Genomic DNA, 20602 nt, shown 5'->3' with positions numbered 1-20602 from the left:
GAACCAGGGGCTCAAACTGGGATCCTTATGCTGTTTCTTGTGCTACCTGCCATGTGCACTTAAATCACTGTGCTACCGCCTGTCCCCCGTACATTTTTAAGCATACTGGCACAATCACTATGAACTAGCAATGTTAGGGACTGCCCCACTTTATGAAGGAAGTCTGGGTCATCCTACTCTGCCACTCAAGGAAAACGGGTCCTGAAGTAAGTGCAGCCTAGAATGTTCCCAGCTGTGACAATGGATTGTGAGCTCAGACTGACAGGGACTGGAGAGTTGTACAGGCTCCTGTGCTGACTATGAAGAGATATGGGCCCCAGCTTAGACCATTGTGGTAAACAGTCAATTGCATTTATTGTTATTTAAATTGCACATAAACTTCTTCAAGTTTGTAAGCAACTCTCTGCCCTAATCTTATTTTCTAGTTCTTCTCTCAACTCTGACTCCATCTTCCCAGACAATATTTCTAGTCTACCTCTATGTTAGCTACCACACTCAAAGATTATTAAGACATAGGCTTCTAGCAGCATTCCTAAAATAGACTTCCTAGCTTCCTACTATCCTAATGTCCCTACTTTCACCTGTTCTATTCCTACTTTATGGTTCCTGTTTGTTAAACATTTTGTCCTGCTTTTACTAACTTACTGCCTTTCAGCCACCAAGTTGTAGATGCTACTATGATTCCATCCTGACTTTCCTGGGCAGATGACCTTACTAATGTGTCCCAGAACCTCACTTCCCCAGAGCCCTACCACTAGAGAAAGATATTACTATTATATAACTCATTATGTTTAGATTTTTCTTTGTCATTTGGTACATGTATAATAGTTACTCAAGGTCCTTAATCTGCTAACTCAATTGTTTGCACATTTAAAAAATATTTATTTATTTATTTATTTCCTTTTGCTGCCCTTGTTGTTTTATTGTTGTAGTTAATATTGATGTCATTGTTGTTGGATAGGACAGAGAGAAATGGAGAGAGGAGGGGAAGACAGAGAGGGGGAGAGAAAGAGAGACACCTGCAGACCGGCTTCACCGCCTGTGAAGCGACTCCCCCTGCATGTGTGGATCCAGGGGCTCGAACCGAGATCCTTAAGCTGGTCCTTGGGCTTCACGCCACGTGTGCTTAACCTGCTGCGCTACTGCCCGACCCCCCTGTTTGCACATTTTTATCTAAAGCTATTAATTTTCTTCTGGCTCTGTATATTTTCTTGTCACTTTGGATGCCTGAAAATTTCTGATTGCATAAAAAACATCATGACTTTTATGATTTTGAGGCTGGATTTTATTGTATTCCTGTAAAGGTGGCTCCCTAGCAGATATTTTTAATCGCTTAAAAATTTGCTTTTAATTCTCTCCAGAGTAGATCCAGAGAACCTCCAAATGAGACCCCCCCTAAGGATTCTGGCCATTATCCTGTGTACTATAATTTTCTCTATTCTGACTGGTGGAATAATAACTATCTCTGGGCTTTGGTGAGCTCCTAGTAATTGCTCATTTCCTGTTTATTATTTCCTTAGACTTGAGTTTTGTTGCACAAGAATTCATCTCATTAGCCAAAGACTTGAGGGGCCACTTTCTGTGGCTGCCTGGACTTTTCCTGCACTGAAAATTCCAGCTACATTGGCCCCCACCATCTTTGAGCTCTAAGCAACTTCATGAGGTTGCAGGACTTCTGTTGAATTCCCCTGCCCAGCAGTGTAGTTTGTACATAGTTTGTACTCTGTGATCTGAGGCAACCACAGGGCCTACCGGAGTTCCCTTTCTCTTCGTTAAGAGGCCACAGTCCTTTATTGCCTTTTGTCTACTGTCTCCTAGTTCCTGAGGACAAAGAGCAGTTCTCACAGTCATTGATTCTTCTCTGAGTCTCATGTATACACATTATTTTTCATAGCAGTTCTTTGAAATAGATATAAACTATTATTGCTATGCTTATCTGATAGATGCAAAAATTAGGCACTGGGGAGCTAGAAATCTTGCCCAAACCTATAGACATCTGGTAAACATTAGAGGTGGTATTTAAAGCCAGAAGTCTGGTCTACGCTTTTCAGTCCGCTATTAGATTGTTTCTCAAGGAAATGTGAGAAACATGAAAGGCTCTAAAGCACACCTAAAATTTTGAAAAAGGAGAGGACTTAGTCTTGACTTCAAATATACATATGAGGATGGACACGGCATGAGCTATAGGTCAGAGCTATTTCCAGACCTATAGAACGGCTTCAGCCTTGACTCAATAATTATGAATCAAGGGCACCGGGGCATGGAGGGTAAATGCTACAGACAAATGCAGAGACTTCTCTGCAAGGGAAGGGGGACGGGAAGGCACGCTCCATTGGAGGAGAACACCCCCTGGAGTGACCCTGGCAGCACTGCAGCACTGGCATTTTCAAGACCGATGAGATCAATCTGCCAAACAAGATCGAGCATTGGCACTTGCAGGGCAGATATGACTATCTAGAAAGAAAATCAGAGAGGACACTCAGCTACGGAGGCAGTTAAGGCAGGAATCTATAGAAAGAGGAGATGACCACTTCCCAAGAGCCCTGCCCCACTAGGGAAAGAGAGAGACAGGCTGGGAGTATGGATCGACCTGTCAACGCCCATGTTCAGCGGGGAAGCAATTACAGAAGCCAGACCTTCCACCTTCTGCATCCCACAATGATCTTGGGTCCATACTCCCAGAGGGTTAAAGAATAGGACAGCTATCAGGGGAGGGAATGGGATACGGAGGTCTGATAGTGGAAACTGTGCAAAGTTGTATTCCTCTTATCCTATGGTTTTGTCAATGTTTCCTTTTTATAAATAAAAAATTTAAAAAAAGAAAAGGAAAAGAGGAGCTGACTGCTCACTGTACATAGTGGCACTGGCACAGCTTAAGGGAAGGCCCCTAACACCTGACTCACTCGCATGCACGCCGAGAGAACTGTCTCTATCCATCATCCTCAGACCCGCCCCCTTCCAGAACTGAATGGGTCGTCACTGGTCACTGTGTCTGCCATTGTCTCTACAAACATTGTTTTAAACCCTCTAGAAACAATGAGAGTTCAGGGAGTAAAGGCTACCTTAAGCTCCTTGAAGAGTGGCCTAACCTTGTGGCTGGTTCTGTTTTTCGCTGTGCCTTATGGAATAAACCCTCGGCTATCTTTGCTCTGGACCAGATTCTCCCTCGGTTGAGACCAGCCCAGCAGCTTGCATATTTCCCACAGTCGACTCTCTAACACCTTGTCTTGCTTAGCCAATACCTTGGCAGCAGGATGGACTTGATAGCTCTACTCCCAGAGATGTTTTCATGCAAACCTGCAGTGTTTTAGATACGAATGCTTTTATTTTTTAAAGGCAATCTATCTTCTTTTTGTACATGATGATGGTTTGGGCTTCTTTCCATCCTTGGAATGAAAAATGTATTTTCCATCTGTGCCAGTTCTTAATTTAATGTCTTTCAGCTCCAAACCCACCTTCTTTCTCCTGTTCTCTAACTGCGAAGCTGGACTGTACAGGCTATATTTCTCTCTTGCCAACTGGCTAGATGCTGGGTTTTAACAATAGGAGTAGGGGAGCGGGGGAGCAGTGCCACGTTGGGAGAGAAGAAAGGGCCTTTTTCTCCGCCTGCTTTTCTGTGCCAGAAGACTAGATGCAGGTCTCCCCATGTTCCAGCAGCACAGGCTGCCCTTTGTGTCCACAGTAGGCGACCTACAGACACTGGCCTAGTCACTGTCACCAGCCTGTACCTGTGACACAGGAGGCTCTCCTCAAAGATCTGCACCTGGCCCTCCCCTTTGGCAGTTAACAAAGCTTTATGCTAAACATCTCCATCTTTTTTCTTGTTTGCAATACATATAGCCTAAAGATGCTTTGTTGTTTTATTTTTATTTTGTTTTGTTGCCTCTAGGGTTATCACTGGGGCTTGGTGCCAGTCTATGAATCCACCACTCCTGGCAGCCATTTTTTTCTATTTTTTTCTAGGACAGAGAGAAATTGAGAGGGGAGGTGGAGATAGAGAAGAAGAGAGAAGAGAGACATTTGAAACCCTGCTTCACTGCCTGCAGGTGGGGAGCAGATGCTCGAACCTGGGTCCTTGTGCATGGTGATGTGTGTGCTTAACTGGGTGCACCTCCACATGGACCCTGATTTTAATTGATTCATTAATTAATTTTTTAAATATTTAAAAATATTTATTTATTTTCCCTTTTGTTGCCCTTGTTTTATTGTTGTTGATGTCATAGTTGTTGGATAGGACAGAGAGAAATGGAGAGAGGAGGGGAAGACAGAGATGGGGAGAGAAAGGTAGACACCTGCAGACCTGCTTCACCGCCTGTGAAGTGACTCCCCTGCCGGCGGGGAGCCGGGGGCTTGAACTGGATCCTTATGCCGGTCCTTGTGCTTTGCGCCACCTGCACTTAACCCGCTGTGCTACCGCCCGACTCCTGGTTTTCATTTTTTTAAAGATGCCAAGAACTAGGACTTTGAGGACTGGGAGACAGCTCACTCACAGAGTACACAGTTGACCATATGTGAGGGCCCAGGCTTGAGCCCCCAGCCTGCACATGCCAGCACCAACCAAAGGAAAGTTTCATGAGTGGCGCTGCAGTATCTCTCCTCTTCCTCCCTCTCTTTCACCTTCTATTTGAGAAAGTGTGTGTAAGGGAGGGGGGAATCTTCCAGGAGCAGTGGAATCAGGCAAGTGCAAAAGCCTGGTGGTGAAAAAGCAATGTTCAAAGGACTCACTTGTGTCCAAAGGACTCCCTATGTTAGTGTGCCTATCTGTGTGTCTGTCTTTTTGCTGATGACGGCCATCACTAGAAATCTAAAGCGACAGTGTAGTGTGGTGGTTAAGAGTACAAGAACTGAAGCTACCTTGACTTGTTTTCTGACTGTGTTCTGGGGAAAGTGGTCTCTTTGTGGCTGGGAGTCCACATCTGGAGAGTGGGGATAAGTAAGCTTGCCAGATAAAGTAGAACATCTCAAGCCAAATTAGAATTTCCCATCGGGGCTGGGTGGTGGTACACCTGGTTAAGTGCACACATTACAATGCACAAGGATCCAGGTTCAAGCCCTCAGTCACTATCTACAGATGGGAAGCTTCCTAAGTGATGAAGCAGTGCTACAAGTATCTTGATCTCTACCTATCGCTCCACTCTCCATTTCTCTGTCTCCATCCAACTTAACAGAAAAGGAAATGCTTCTGGGATCTGTGATTTCACTGTGCAAACTAAACTTCATTGACAGCCCTGGTGAAAAAAAAAAAGATTTCCAAATAAACAACAAATAATTGGACAGTCCTCCTGGGCTATTTAATAATAATCTTCAACAGGCAATTGCTTCAGGATGATTTATTTGATCCAAGAAAATTATGTACTGATTGAACCACATTTTCCCATTGATTTGCACTCTAATTGCTGGGAGGGATTTTTTAAAATTTATATAATTTTTATATATAAAATGGAAATACTGACAAGACCATAGGATAAGGGGGTAATTTCCACACAATTCCCACCACCAGAACTCTGTATCCTATCTCTTCCCTTGATAGCTTTCCTAATCTTTTTTTTTTAAAAAAAACATTATTATATTTATTTATTTATTGAATAGAGACAGGCAGAAATTGAGAGGAAGGGGGAGATAGAGGGAGAGACAGAGAGATACCTGCAGCACTGCTTCACCACCTGTGAAGCTTTCCCCCTACAGGTAAGGACCGGGGGACTTGACCCTGGATCTTTGTGCATTGTAGTATGTGCATTCCACCAGGTGTGCCACCACCCAGCCCCAGCTTTCCTAATCTTTATCCCTCTGGGAGTACGAACCCAGGATCATTATGGGGTACAGAAGGTGGAAGGTCTGGCTTCTGTAACTGCTTCCTCGCTGAACTTGGGCATTGGTGCTGGGAGGGACGTTTTGTTTGTCATTCTTTGGCTTCCCCCTGCCCCAGCTAGAAAGAGATAAGAGACAGACAGGGAGAGACAGATATTATAGCACCAAAGCTTCCCCCAGTGTGGTAGGGGGAGGGCTTGAACCTGAATCATGGGCACGACGAAGCAGGTACAGTTTTAGGTGAGCTTCCTTGCCAGACCTGCGGGAGAGAATTTATGACTTTCTTTAAATTAAGAAGTCTGGGTTTAAGGACTCAGGAGAAGGCTCAGCAGTAGGGCACCTGATTTGCATGCCTGAGGCCATGAACTCAATCCCCTACACCACTGGTCAGAACCCTGTGGATGGTAGAGCAGTGTTTTGCATGCCTTCTTTCATTCTCTCTTTAATAGTAGTAGTGGTAGTAATAATAATAACAACAATAATAATAATAACAACAACAACAACAATAGTGGGTGATAGTACAATGGTTCTGCAAAAGATGCTCATATCTCAAGTTCAATCCCCAGCACCACCATAAGCCAGAGTTGAGCAACACCTAGGTTAAAACTGAATGTGTGAATGAATGAATGAATGAATGAGTGAATGAATACCTCAGTTTCAAAGAGCAGAGGAAGTTTGCTTCCTTTTATAGACAGTCACATTCTTTTCTTGGTGGGAAATGAAGAGCAAAGAGAAATCAAGACCATATTTTAGTTTGATCCTAACTTATACTATCAAACTTTATCAGTTAATAAGAAACATCTGTTTCTTCTTTTCTTTTGCCTCCTTAAAGATTTAATTGTAAGATAGAAATAGAGATAGATAAATAGAGAGGTTGAACCAGAACATCACTCTGCCACATGATATATCAGAAACTGGACTTAACTTCATACTTAAAGAGTCCAACATGTCAACCACTCTGGGCTGCCCCATTTATTACTTCTTAAAATTCTCAATGGTAGGCCTCCTATGATTTTGCACCACAAATGACTGAATACTGTCAGGGTAACAAAACCATTGCTGGGGTAGTGACTTCTTTTTATTTATTATTATTTTAATATTTATTTATTCCCTTTTGTTGCCCTTGTTTTTTATTGTTGTTGTTGTTGTTATTGGATAGGACAGAGAGAAATGGAGAGAGGAGGGAAGACAGACAGAGGGAGAGAAAGATAGACACCTTCAGACCTACATCACCACCTACGAAGCAACTCCCCTGCAGGTGGGGAACCGGGAGCTCAAACTGGGATCCTTACACTGGTCCTTGCACTTTGCGCCACCTGCACTTAACCCGCTGTGCTACTGCCCGACTCCTGGTAGCGATTTCTAATCCAAGAAATACTGCTACCTGTAAACACTGATGACAGATAGCAGAATGTGCCACTCCAGAACATGAGTGCAGAAGCTCAGGACAGGCCACCCCCAGAGGCCTTGTTTTGGCATGCTGGTAACTGTTAGCTGGAGGCACTTGAGAAACAGCAAAGGCTGGGAGAGACTTCTTCTGAACCCCCTCAGCTGATTAAAGACACATCTCCAAAAGGAACTCGAGTGTCACAAGCCACCTCCCCAGGAGTATCATCAACCAGGAAGACTGACTCTTAGCATAGCAGAGAAGATAAGAAGTGGCCACCATTCTACAATGAGCTTGGGTCCATACTCCCAGAGGGTTAAAGAATAGGAAAGCTATCAAGGGAGGGGAAGGGATACAGAGTTCTGGAGGTGGGAATTGTGTGGAGTTGTACCCCTCTTCTCCTATGGTTTTGTCAATGTTTCCTTTTTTATAAATAAATAAATAAATAAATAAATAAATAAAGTGTCCACCACTCCCACACCATTTGCCACAAGCTGCTATTCCCGGCACCTGCTCTTTTAAGGGCCCATTTGTCTTTCATAAATGCATTTACTCTTCAGCCTTCCCTTTCCCCAGTAAGATGCTGACTGTGAGTTCTAGCTACCGCTGGCTCATTTTGTCCTCGGCATCTCCCGTGTCTACATGAAGCATGAATGCTGATGTGCCTCTTATTTTCTTTTTACTAGCCTGTCTTTCACTACAGGGGTCTCAGCCAAGAACTTAGGAGGCAAAGCAACAGTTATTTTTCAACCCTACACTGTCCACTAAATTTCTTTGCAGTTTGCTCTTCTTCTGAGTAGCTCAAGAGTTTTACAGGTATCAGAGTTGAAAAGGTACTCAGAAACTAGTTCATTAATCATGTCCCTGTCTAGTGGTATTCAGATAGAGGAATTACTTCTATCTTTTAGGAACCCTAGGAATAGAAACTTGGTTTTTTATAAATATACACATTTATATAATATGAAAATGTATCATTCTTTTGCTATCATGAAGTCAAAGAAAGATTTCTGGAATATACATCTCAGAATTGTTGTCAGAATTTCTACACACATATATATATATATATATCTCACCTTACTTTCCATATTGTACAATCAGCAGTCCTCAACATCCCTCTGAGGTTTAAATGAAAATACCTTCATCTCTGATCTATTGTCTTCCTGCTGAAGCTGAATCTAAAAGTCTCTTATTGGTTTTTCCAGCTTGCCTATAAGGTTAGGCTAATGGGGGGGGGGTCTTCACATAAAGTTCTATTTTGCAGATGGGAAGCAAGAGCCTTGGTCAAAGTCATAAACTTAGACACACACTGAACTTAGGACTTCTGACTTACATGGAATCAGTGAGAACCCAGGATGCATTGGATCGACCTTCTCGTGGTGCATCCTGTGAGTACCCATTCATTGGGGAAACTGACGATCCTTCCTAGCTGACTGAATCCACATGGATCCCAGTCACTTTCAAAGCCAGCAACAAGCAGCTCCTGACACCTTTCAACCTGACGCTGTTGACTGGCTATGGAAGAAGGGCAAACGCTAGAAGAAGAAGAAGTGAGAACCCTAGGTTGCAATGTTCTTCCTAAAAAGGTACAATAACAAGTTTGGCTAGAGGTGGAAATTCTAAATGATAATTCAAGAAGTCTTTCAATCTGAATATATTTTCTAATAATATATCCAGGTAGGCTTGTGTTACTGTGTCCCAGATTGATACATTTCTTGATACTTACTGCTACAGTGTGAACCAGTAGTGTGAACTCTTTCATCTTCTCCCTGGTAAATCAATTATCTGGATGACAAAAATTGTTGGGCAACAGAATTAGAGTCAGAATTATTTATTGAGGGAGTCGGGCGGTAGTGCAGCAGGTTAAGAGCAGGTGGTGCAAAGTGCAAGGACCAGCGCAAGGATCCTGGTTCGAGCCCCCAGCTCCCCACCTGCGGGGGGGGGGGGTCACTTCACAGGCAGTGAAGCAGGTCTGCAGGTGTCTTTCTCTCCCCATCTTCCCCTCCTCTCTCCATTTCTCTCTGTCCTACCCAACAACAACAACAATAATAACTACAACAATAAAACAACAAGGGCAACAAAAGGGAATAAATAAATATTAAAACATTTTATTAAAAAGAAATATTTCTTGAATTGGAAACAGAAGATTAATACCCAGATTAAACTGAAAGGGATATATTCCTTCCATCTCCCTTCCCTCCCATTCTTTTCAATGGTCTTTAACAGTTTGTCCCATCTGCTTTAAGTCTGCATATCCCTTACAAAATTGCCTAAGTGTTTCCCTTGCTGCTAAGTATTCTTCAGAAAGATCATTTTCACAGACACATGATATTCCATCTTATGTATGTACCATACTTAACAATCCCTTACGTTTGTTTGGGCATACTGTTTATTTGATCTTATAGATCAAATGCTGCATGGGCATCCTTTTTTATTAAAAATAGTTTAATGGGGACGGATAGTAGAGGCCTTTATTTAGGCTCAGATAAAATCATGTAATTACAGAATCTGTCTGGTTTCTCAGAAATATCTAGGGAAAACAATAACCTAGGACCTTTTTTGTTGTGTTCAGCAAAGGCATTCATTCCACTGTCACCTGTGACAGATTATTTATGTCTGCCCAACACCCTGGGACAAACATTCAGAAGAATCCAATGCAATCTAATAATTATTAGCTAAGAAAGGACTGAGGGATTTAACCCTAAGAAGCTCTAAGTCTGTGATATCACAAATCTCAACTACTGGGAAGAACAATTTGGTGAAGATGTAGATGATGATGAGGATGAGGAGGAAGAAGAGGGAGAGGAGGAACAACTAGAGCAACTCTGATACCTGAAAACCACTGAGATAAAACAGGCAGAGTCTATGATCTAGAGTGGTTAAAAAAAAAAGTCAGTGACGCCCTCATGGTCTCTGAGAGGGCCCTCTTCCCACTGTGGGCCCAGAGACAGGCAAGCTGGCTCAAAGTGTTCTCTGGGGTTTCATTGTCCTCAGTCACCTTCCACATTTAGTCATTCTCATGCCTCTGACAACCACTCATCCAAATGTGACTTTCAAGTCTACCTCTAGCTCTGACCCTCCTCTTGAGCTCCATGACTAACTAGAGAAGCATCTTCAAGTATATACAGTGTCAGGGCTAGAGTTAATTCTCTCCCTCACTAGTTAGCACTCTTGGTTGCAAATATCAGACATGAAACAAAGTCTATCTTAGGCTAATGGGTAATTAACTGGTTCATGTCAACCAAACTGAAGGACAGGCAGGAAGTAAATTTGCTTTGGAGGTGCTTGGAACCCAGGGCTGAAAGGCTCTCAAAACTTTCTTCTTTACACTTTTCATATGCTCTTTTCTACATACCAGTTGCAAGTTTTGTCTACAGAAGACCAGTTTCTTCTACAGATAGCCACTAATAATTCTGCAGCTTCACAGATCATCCACCACCAGAAACGAAGGCTCCTTTCCCTTAGTGCTAACACAGAATTCAGGATTATCAGGGACAAGCTCACACCCACTCCCATGAGTTGGCCAAACACTTTGGACAGATGTTAAGATAATGGTTGATCTGATTGAATAAGATAATATGATTGACATAGCTGACATCTGGCATTCATGCTTAGAACAATTATCCTGGCTAAAGAGATGGGATAAAGTCATTTAAAAATAAATATGGTTCTTCCATCTGGAGAACTCTCAGAAGGCTTGAAATGGACCTGCCCTATAACCCAGTAATTCCCCTCCTGGGGTGTATCCTATGTAACCAAACACAACCATCTGAAAAAGTCTGTGTATACCTATCGTCATAGCAGCACAATTTGTAATAGCCAAAATCTGGAAGCAACCCAGGTGTCCAACAACAGATGAGTAAGTGGCTGAGCAAGCTGTGGTGTATATATACCTAGTGGAATACTACTCAGCTATTAAAAGTGGTGAATTCACCTTTTTCAAGTCATTTTGGATGGAGCTTGAAGGAATCATATTAAGTGAGATAAGTCACAAAGAGGATGACTATGGGATGGTCTTACTCATGGACAGAAGTGGAGAAATAAGAACAGAAAGGAAAACACAAAATAAAACTTGGATTGGACTTGGTATATTGCATCAAAGGAAAGAACACTGGGGTGGTGGCTTTCAGGTCCTGGCGCATGATGATAGAGGTGGACAGAGGCTGGAGGTGAGCGTGTTTTGCAGAAAACTGAGAAATTTTACACATATATATTGTAAACCATTAACCCCCTCAATAAAATTAAAGAAAAAATTGAAATGTGGCTCTTGTGAGGATCCTATATTCAAAGTGGAGTGGAGGAGGGCAGGTTCTATCTGCTGTTTCCTAGAAGCAGAAGCAGTGCCTGACTGGTAAAACATTACTGCCCAGTGCACTGACGAGCAGTGCTCATTCCTCCACAACCTTAATCTTTATGAGGGACAGCTCTATTTATCCAGTCTTACAAATGCTATCTAAACTTCTCAAAAACTTTGGTTGGTTCCCCAAACAAAATCTAATCCTTAGTTGAGAATACTCATCCCCTCCCAGACTGGTACCAACCCATCCTTTTTGTCTGATCATCTCTAATTTTCCTGCTCCACTCTGTCCTGGCAAAAGGCCTGGCCTGTGACTGGCCAGGTACACAGGCAGGGGCTGTTTGGCAAGCATTTAATGACTAAAGCAACAATTAAAGTTCTCTGGGTTTTGATGAGAGACAACTGCCAGCTGGTCTTACTCATGTGGAATCTAGAGAACTGCCAGCTGGTCTTACTCATGTGGAATCTAGAGAACTGATACACCTGAACTTGGAAAAAGAAAATTAAAGCAGAAGCGAGAAAACTATTTCTAAGACTTGTGAGAACTCTGGTGGTTCTCTTTGGGAGGTGAGAGGGTGGGGGGGGCGCAACATGGGTAGTGAGTGTGGTGTGGAGCTAGACCCTTTCATCTTACAATCGTGTAACCTATTATTAATCACAAATAAAAAAATTTAAAAAATGTTTGGGCTTTAGGATTCTTTTGGTAGTTTCGAATAACTGAAATTGCACATTACCTAAACCAAGGCTTCTTCTTTTTCGTTAGGAATGAGAGAGGACTGGAGGATGAGTAGGCTAATGTGGTTTCATTATTTCCATCCAAGTCACTTTGTCCAACTGTTCAAATGCAACGCAGTCCCCACTATCCAGCATCACCATACCTTCAGAAGCTGCTAAACTTCTTTGTTGCTAAACTCGTCCAAACTAGACAGAGTTTCGTCTTCTGGGGACCCAGAGTGTACACTGCCTCCAGCAGGAATCCGAGCAACGTGCCCCCAGAGCAGGCTTTGTGTCAGACCTGTGCTTCCATCAGCATCTCCTTCTCCTAGATGAGAGCAATTCAAAGGTTCCAGACAGTTGTGAGGTTTGTAAAAAGTGAATTGCTACTATGAATAAAGAGCCTTTGGGAGGTCCTCTAACTCTGTGCATTACTATTCGTTGAAGAGTGTCCCTAGCCCAGCCCTCGGCAATCTGCTTTGTCACAGGGGAGAGGAGGGCAGAGTCTAGTCAGCTGTGTCCTGGGAGGCCAACAACATCTCTGCTATTGGTGGAGGCTAACTGTTTTTGAACCCCACTTATTTGGGGAAAAATACTCCAAAGCTAGGTAACCTATGAGGATATTTCCTGTTGGTGGAAGTCATCTCACATGTAAGGCAGCAGGAGGAACAGCTAGAGATGCTCTGGACCTCCGCCCCAGAGGGCTGATTGGCTGCTCTCATCAGAACATACAGGGTGACCAAGCTACTTGGCAAGAGCGTCAGCCCCCTCTATACCACTCTGGCTACACACTGAGATCTTCCAATCTCCGCAAATTTACCCTTTATCTGATCATGTCTCACTTGTGATTTTCTTTCTTTCTTTCCCTTTTGTTGCCCTTGTTTTATTATTGTTATTATTATTGCTGTTGTTGTTATTGCTGTCATTGTTGGATAGGACAGAGAGAAATGGAGAGAGGAGGGGAAGACAGAGAGGAGGAGATAAAGATAGATACCTGCAGACCTGTTTCACCACTTGTGAAGCGACCCCCCTGCAGGTGGGGAGCTGGGGGCTCGAACCGGTATCTACCTGGTCCTTGCGCTTGGCGCCATGTGTGCTTAACCTGCTGCGCCACCACCTGGGCCCCACTTACGATTTTCTCTCTCTCTCCATTTTATGGTCCAAATTCTATCTTAACCTGTGAATTGAATATAAGGCATTCTGCAGAACTGATCTTTTATATCAGCTTTGAGAGGATGAAAATGGTGTCTCACAGAGCGTGGGAGAGTGCGGGGGTCTTTAAGCTATCCTCCCTCCTTGCTTTTTATGGTTCTACATCTACAGGAGGGAGCGGCCAGATACATTTCAAAATAACCAAGAGCAGAGTCAGGTTAACGCAATTAATTGTAAAACCAGCAGATGTGAATGTGGATATTTAAAGCACTGAGCTAGTGCTGCAGTGAGAGCCGAGTAAATCACAACCTGGTGCTGAGGACTCAGCGTGGCAGGCTCCTTAATTATAGTCAGTGATACTCTAGATAGCGCTCAAGCACAAGGTACTATTATCACTACTACAGACAATGAAAATGTACAAATGGTGCCCCACAGAAAGCCCTCAGGCTGGACCGAATACCCACAATCAAGCTATTCTTAGCTGAACCCTGTTTTGCACCAAACCACTAAGACTATCTGGGATGGAGGAGAGACAGATGCAGCTAAAAGCCCAGAGATGGACAGGGAGGGGCCTGAGTCGCATGCCTGCTCTAATTCATGCTGTGCCCTGTCTGTTCTCCCCTGCATTCTGTGTTTCTTATGATTCCCGGAGGCGAAGGTTATGTGAGGCTTTGACACTGTCCATCCAGTGTGACTTTGCTCAAGCCCTGGGGGCCTTTCACTATGACCTTGCAGATATTTTCCTGCAGGAACAACTCAACGAGTAATAATAACTGTGCCTGAGTGTTAAACAACCAGCATATGCCAGACATTCCTCTGTATTTTCACAGCCCAAGCTCTGAGGAAATTCTCACAACAGTATTAGAAGACACGGAGACTGCAGCTCAGACGATTTCCCTCAGATCTCATGGCTGGAAAGCGGCAAAACTGAGTCTGTGACGCAGCATGGTCTGATGCAAAACTCCATGCTTTTCACCATAGTGCACTGCTTTCTAAACTCAAGATGCTAAGCTCATATGTTAAATGATATGAATTAGCTCAAAGGGAGCGGGAACAAATACCTTACCATGCGTGAGGACATAGGTTCAAGCCCCCACCTGCCATATGTGAGCACTGTGTACAGGGCAAGCTTTACGAGTGGTAGAGTAGTGCTGCGGTGTCTCTCCTCATTTTCTCTCTCTCTCTCTCTCTCCCATTCTTTGTCTCCGTACTTTCTATCTAAAAGGAAAAAAAGAAAGTCCAGTGGCGGTGGAGTCCCGCTAGCACAGAGCCTCAGCACGCGCGTGTGTGCGCGTGTGCGCGCGCGCGCACACACACACACACACACACACACACACACACACACACACACACACGAGGACCAGGAACTTGAATCATAACATGTGCACTCAACCAGGTGTGCCAGTGCCTGACCTCCTTGTTCATATGTATCTATCGGTGCCTTCATTTTCAGATAAAAATGGCCACATTGCAACAAAGCAGCATTGTGAGCTCACTGGACTAGAAAACGCAGCAGCACCTGGGTTCTGCATCAACTCTGATACGGAGACATGACTATAAACAGTCAGCTCAACTCCCACGGGGGCAGATTCTCACCTGATCTTACTTCCCTTTCACAGGAGCTGCACACAATGACGCCATTAACAAAATTTTATTGTGCTGAGTTCAAGTCCTCAGGCTTTGAAAGATGTATGTCATGAACAGGAGGGCTGCTATGCCACTGACCCCACTGTACGCTAAGCTGTGGTCTGGCCTTTCTGCACCACACTCCATAAAGAACATGCACAGATGGTGCTTGCAGTGCTGGCTTTATGACTGTAGGCCACTGAGTCTTATCTGTATCAGGAGGATGGGGACTCCAAAACTTGAGAGTGACTCAGACAGAGAGCACTAGAGGCAGGCAGTGAGCTGGAGAGCCAGGCAGGGAGGGAAGTTAGATGACCGGAGATTTTTATTTTACTGTCTGTATTGCATTGTGCTATTTTAGTTCATGCCTGGAGAGGTCCAGTATGTGCCTGGGCTTAGAAGGCACTCACTAAGTATTTGCCGTAAAATTATAATTTCATGTGAGAAATGAAAAGATTAAATGTCGATCTGTGAAGTGGGTGTTAAGGGGGAATTTTTTTAGACAGGTAAGATTCTAAAGCATCAAGAGAGATTACTATTGAGAAAGGATCTGCTTTTCCCAGCAATATCACATAGGGGACTAACGTATCCAGGGGCTCTTCCTCAAGGTCTTGGTGGCAGAGAAGACTAGCTGATTTTTGCAGTCTCTCTACCCACTTTCATTTGGTCCTCTAAAATTTGCTTAGGGGCAGAAAGCCAGCTCAAACTTTCTAAGCACCTCCTCACACTTATCACAAGGGTGGTGCTTATTATCCCCCTCTGTATAGCCGAGGAAGCTGAAGCTTGTGGAGGAGGTTCATGTGGTAGGAATTTAACTCTGTTGTGTCAGCTCTGAAGTAAGACACTGCCACCTAGTGTTTGCTGCTGTGACCAGCTACAGCTGATCTATCCTCCAAGGTGATACTAGCTGGACTGAAGTATCTTTAGAGAAGAATGTGAGAGGAGCCGGCACAGCACGGAGGCGTGAATCCACAGCTCTAGTAGAGGTGCCTAGGGAACATGCTTCTAGATGCTTGTCCTGCCTTCACTCCATGGTAGACCAGCTCAGTGGATCAGAGGGAACACAGGTAAGGGTAAGGATCCATTTTCGAACATTCAGCTCTGATGTTCTCAGGTGGGGGCTTCCAGTATAGCCTAGGGCACTTCTTCATGGGAAGGGAGAAGGAATTTCAGCAGCAGAAGTGCAGAATGAAGCAGACCATCCTGAAACTTCTTATGTTAGACTGTGAACTCCCTGAAGGCAGGATCTTAACCACTGAATCTTGTGTTGAGCACAAGGGTGCCTGAGGGGCAGTAAATACAGATTTTTCAGCTTTTAGTTAAATAAGTGATATATTTACTTTTAATTTCCCTAGAGGAAGAAAACTAGCCCAAATAAAATAGTGAGTTAACAAGCTGAGAGAGGAAAAATAACAAGCCACCTGTGACATTGAGAAACCAGCCTGGCATCCCCATTAAGTTGTGTTATTCTCTGATTGAACATAAAATATCTCACAGAATGCCAGTCTCCGAGTTACTTGGATACTAAAGTAAGATACGGTGGAGCAAGGCTACTTCATAATTTTGTCTAAGCACTGACAGAAAGCAAGTCATTGTGCCACCGCAGAACAGCAAACACTCCTCTCAGTCAACAACACAAAGCACGGCTCCTCCTCTGACCAGCCTTCCCTTCTCACAACCCAGATTCAGATACCCACTCAGAGTCACCTGCTACCATAGCATTCAATCTAGAGCAAAATCCTGCTCTAGAGCACTGCCCCAAATCCCATGAGCCAATCCCAACCCCATCATGAATTCTTTCTAACACCACTTACTGGAACTTACCATGCAGTTCTCCAGTCTGTGTTTGCTCTTCAAAACCTGTCTACTCAACTACAGCATTGCTTTGGATGGTCTTGAACTGAAGGGCTAAAAGCATTCCCCAAACTCCAAGTGCAGTGGGAAGCCTGTAAGGGTCCCAGATCTGTAAAGGTTGAATGAGTTAGGAGGTGCTCCCTAAAAGAGGACAGGCCTCACACATCAATACCCACTAACACTCACTGAGATCCATCATACACAAGGCCTTCCCCTAAGCACCTCCTCACACTTATCACAAGGGTGGTGCTTATTATCCCCCTCTGTACAGCTGAGGAAGCTGAAGCTTGTGGAGGAGGTTCATGTCCCCAAGGCCAAACAACTGATAATGGCTACAGCCAACATTCAAACTGGTCAATGGATGCCTCAGCTTATGCTGCAGAAAAACAGGGCTGTTAGGGAGAAGGTAGGTTTATGCTCCTTTGTGCTAGGGAAGAGGGAGGGACCACTTCTGGCTACCTAACACTGGGTGTCAGGCGGTAGTGCAGTGGGTTAAGCGCACGTGGTACAAAGCGCAAGGACCAGAGTAAGGATCCCGGTTCGAGCCCTGGGCTCTCCACCTGCAGGGGAGTCGCTTCACAGGCAATGAAGCAGGTCTGCAGGTGTCTATCTTTCTCTCCTCATCTTCCCCTCCTCTCTCCATTTCTCTGTCCTATCTAACAACAACAACTACAACAATAATAAAAAAAAGGTAAAAAATAATGAGTTAAAAAAAACTGACTCCTTCACAACATCCAAGATTTAGAAGCAATCTATGTATCCATCAGCAGATAAATTGGGTAAAAATGATGTGGTAAACATAACATATTCATAACATATTAAAATAGTATATTAAAACAAAAGCAAAAGCAAACCCTTAACTCTAATAACAGACTGATGGCTGACAGAGAGGAATGGGATACAGAACAGTTAAAGGGGGTTGATTGGTTGATGGTAAATGCTGACTGCACATTTGGTGATATATATATATCACAGGGATGCTATGAGGATGAAATAAGCTCATTCATAAAAGTTAGCCCGGTAGACAGTGAGGATAAGATCAGCATCTGGGATAGCTCTACCAACATCATTTAAATATATATATTTTTTTATTGATTTAATTATGACTGACAATCCCACTGGATAAGAGAGGTACAATTCCTACCACCAGAGTTCAATATCCTACCCCCTCCATTGGAGGCTTTCCTGTTCTTTATTCCTCTGAGAGTATGGACCCAGGATCATCATGGGGTGCAGAAGGTGGAAGGTCTAGCTTCTTAATAGCTTCTCCACTGAACATGGGCGTTGGCAGGTTGATCCATACCCCCAGCCTGTCTCTTTCTTTCCCTACAGGGGTAGCTAAATCTTTCTGACTGAATGCATGAATGGATAAAACAATGAATAGGTGGGAGGGCTGGTTGGCACCCAGCTAGGAAAGCCATGCAGAGTGGCAATCCTCCATGAGGCCAGTCTGGCTGCTCTGTTACCAAGATTGACAGCAGCGTGAAGAATGGCATGAAAGGTGGGAAAACATGGCTAGAACCCTTCTTCACAGGTTCCAACCTCTTAGGAGAATCCAAGTTGCTATATACATAAAAAAAAATTGACTCCTCTCCCCATACACTCCTTTGTGCCATGCTGGCTCCCTTTTGGATGACACCTGGTTCCTTATGGAGCAGAGGAGGAAGAAAGAGAAGGAGAGAGAAGAAAGGAGGAGGAAGAGAAGGAGAAAGGCACTTTCTCTAGGATTGGGGGTGGGAGCATGGGAATTTAGTGGTGGATGTGGTGTGGAACTATACTCCATGTAATCTTATGAACCATTATTAAACAATAGTAAAAATTTTGGGAGATGCTCTGATCTGCTCCCACTTCATATCTTATCATCTACTCCAGGTCTGACGTAGCACAGCCAGGTGCAGGCGGGGACCCCTAACATGCACTCTCCACTGACTGGCCCCTCTTTTGGTTCTCTGTAGTTAGATTCCCCAACACAAGCTAACCCTTTTGTCGCAGGCTCTCACACTGTAAGAACTTCCCCTCCAGGCAAGCTTGCTGATGATCACGGGTCAGTACATATCCTCCCCGCTCCATGTGAGGGCCCACAAAAGTAGGAGCCGTGGCTGACTTGGTCACCACCTGGAACCCTGCAGGCACTCAGGGTAGTGAACCAGAGAAGGGAAGGAGGGCTGAGTGGAGGCAGACGTCCAAGGAGAACCAGGACAAGTCCTCTTCGTCCCCCCCCTCCAAACTCTTGCTTCCTAATGCATAATGAGCCCTGCTTTGCTCTTTGATTGACCTGGAACTGAAGACAACAAAGCGAGGAAACAACAACAAAGAACATCTCCACTCAGGGCGGATGTAGGCTAGCGAAAGTGAGCCATCCTCTATGAAGCTTTCTCCTTTAACAAGAGTCTGATCATTCCCTCGTAGATTCACCTTATGAAAAGCAAACCTTCCCCTCTGTTGAATTATCCAAGGTCACACTGAGTCCGATGGGCGAGACAGAAATAAAGTTCACATCAGTGGCTCCCAAGTTGGTGCTTGATCTTTGTCTTAAAGGAATAAAGAGGTGGATATGGTCTGGCCCAACACTGATTTAAGATGTTACTCAAATGTGGACTTTAAGCGCCTGCAACTCCTACATGTTTTCTTGGAGAAATTAAAGTATGGTGAGAGTTACAGGAAAAGGTGTTGTTTTTTGTAGTGAAAAACTACGTAAGTAAAATATGGATTTATAATTAATACTGGAAAAATGATGTGGATTGTGACTTTTCTGAGCTGGCTTACCAGAGTGAGGTGAGGTGACATCTGACTCTGCTAACTGTTCACATTCTCAGTGGGCACAGCAGAGCTAAAAAACTGCTTCTACGAAACACCAATGTCTTTAGCACAGTCTCCTAGGAAGTCACTTATAAATGAACAAGACTGATATAAAATTTCTTAGACCCAGAGTCATACAGTGAACAAGTTCAAATAGAAGCAAGTTCGTAGTCCACTGAGCTGAAGACTAAATGCCAAGCAATTAGATGAGGAAGTAGACTACATAATCTTACAGCAAGTGACTTCTATTGGTTATGGGAAGGAATTTACTCTCAGAAAGTTCCTAATAACTAAGACTTTTTTGTCTTGGAACAGAGTCAGAGTAACTCAGTATAGGAGAGAGCTAGGAACTTGGAGATGGGGGGGGGGGGGTAAGGGGAAGACAGGTCAAGTTCTTAAGCCACCTCCTATCCTAGAATCTCTGAAACATCAGAAAAAAGACTATCTCTGTGTATATGATTAACGGATGGAGTTTGAATGTCTCTCTTAAATATTTAGGACTTATCTCTCCTATCCTGATTTTCCTATTGTCCAGCATGCAGGGTATGATGGCATTTCAGTCATGATGTAAGGTGGCAGCAAATCATGTCAGGAGCAGCTTTGGGCACCCCATGGCTTTTCATCTCGAGAGCGTCATTTCCCCTGTTCTTGACTGAATCTCTCATTATATTGTTCATTAAGGTCCCTAAGCACACAAAATTCTAATGTTGCTGTCCACACAAGAAAATGATCTAATGACACATTTTTTCAGGCTGGTCTCCTTGCATTAGGCAATGGATGACTGCACAAATACATGGATGTCATCTAGAAAAGGACCATCTCTTTGTTTTAAGCAAAAGAAAAACATTTATTTAAAAACAGACCAAACATCCTTGCTTAAGTAGAAAGGACAATCTGGGAGTGAAGGACAATGTGCACCAACAAAGACCACTCACAATTTTCCAAATTGCCTTATTCCTAGCAATGTG

The 20602-nt window shown here is 43.8% G+C and overlaps 2 protein-coding genes across 2 annotated transcripts in view; both read right to left on the bottom strand.

Moving 5' to 3' along the window:
• Positions 1-20602, bottom strand: part of PARP11 (poly(ADP-ribose) polymerase family member 11) — a 79442-nt gene that overhangs the window by 18318 nt on the left and 40522 nt on the right. Inside the window, exon 9 of the transcript XR_009549557.1 lies at positions 8919-8977. The gene's annotated coding sequence lies outside the window, so the exon portion shown is untranslated. The remainder of the gene's footprint in view (positions 1-8918; positions 8978-20602) is intronic.
• The window catches only part of CRACR2A (calcium release activated channel regulator 2A), a 237888-nt gene that overhangs the window by 204938 nt on the left and 12348 nt on the right, over positions 1-20602 (bottom strand). The gene's annotated exons all lie outside the window — the stretch shown is intronic.

The sequence above is a fragment of the Erinaceus europaeus genome, chromosome 4 (genome assembly GCF_950295315.1).
Source record: "Erinaceus europaeus chromosome 4, mEriEur2.1, whole genome shotgun sequence".
NCBI lineage: Eukaryota > Metazoa > Chordata > Mammalia > Eulipotyphla > Erinaceidae > Erinaceus > Erinaceus europaeus.
Note: the sequence above shows the minus strand (reverse complement) of the source record. Positions and strands in the feature narration are given on the sequence as shown.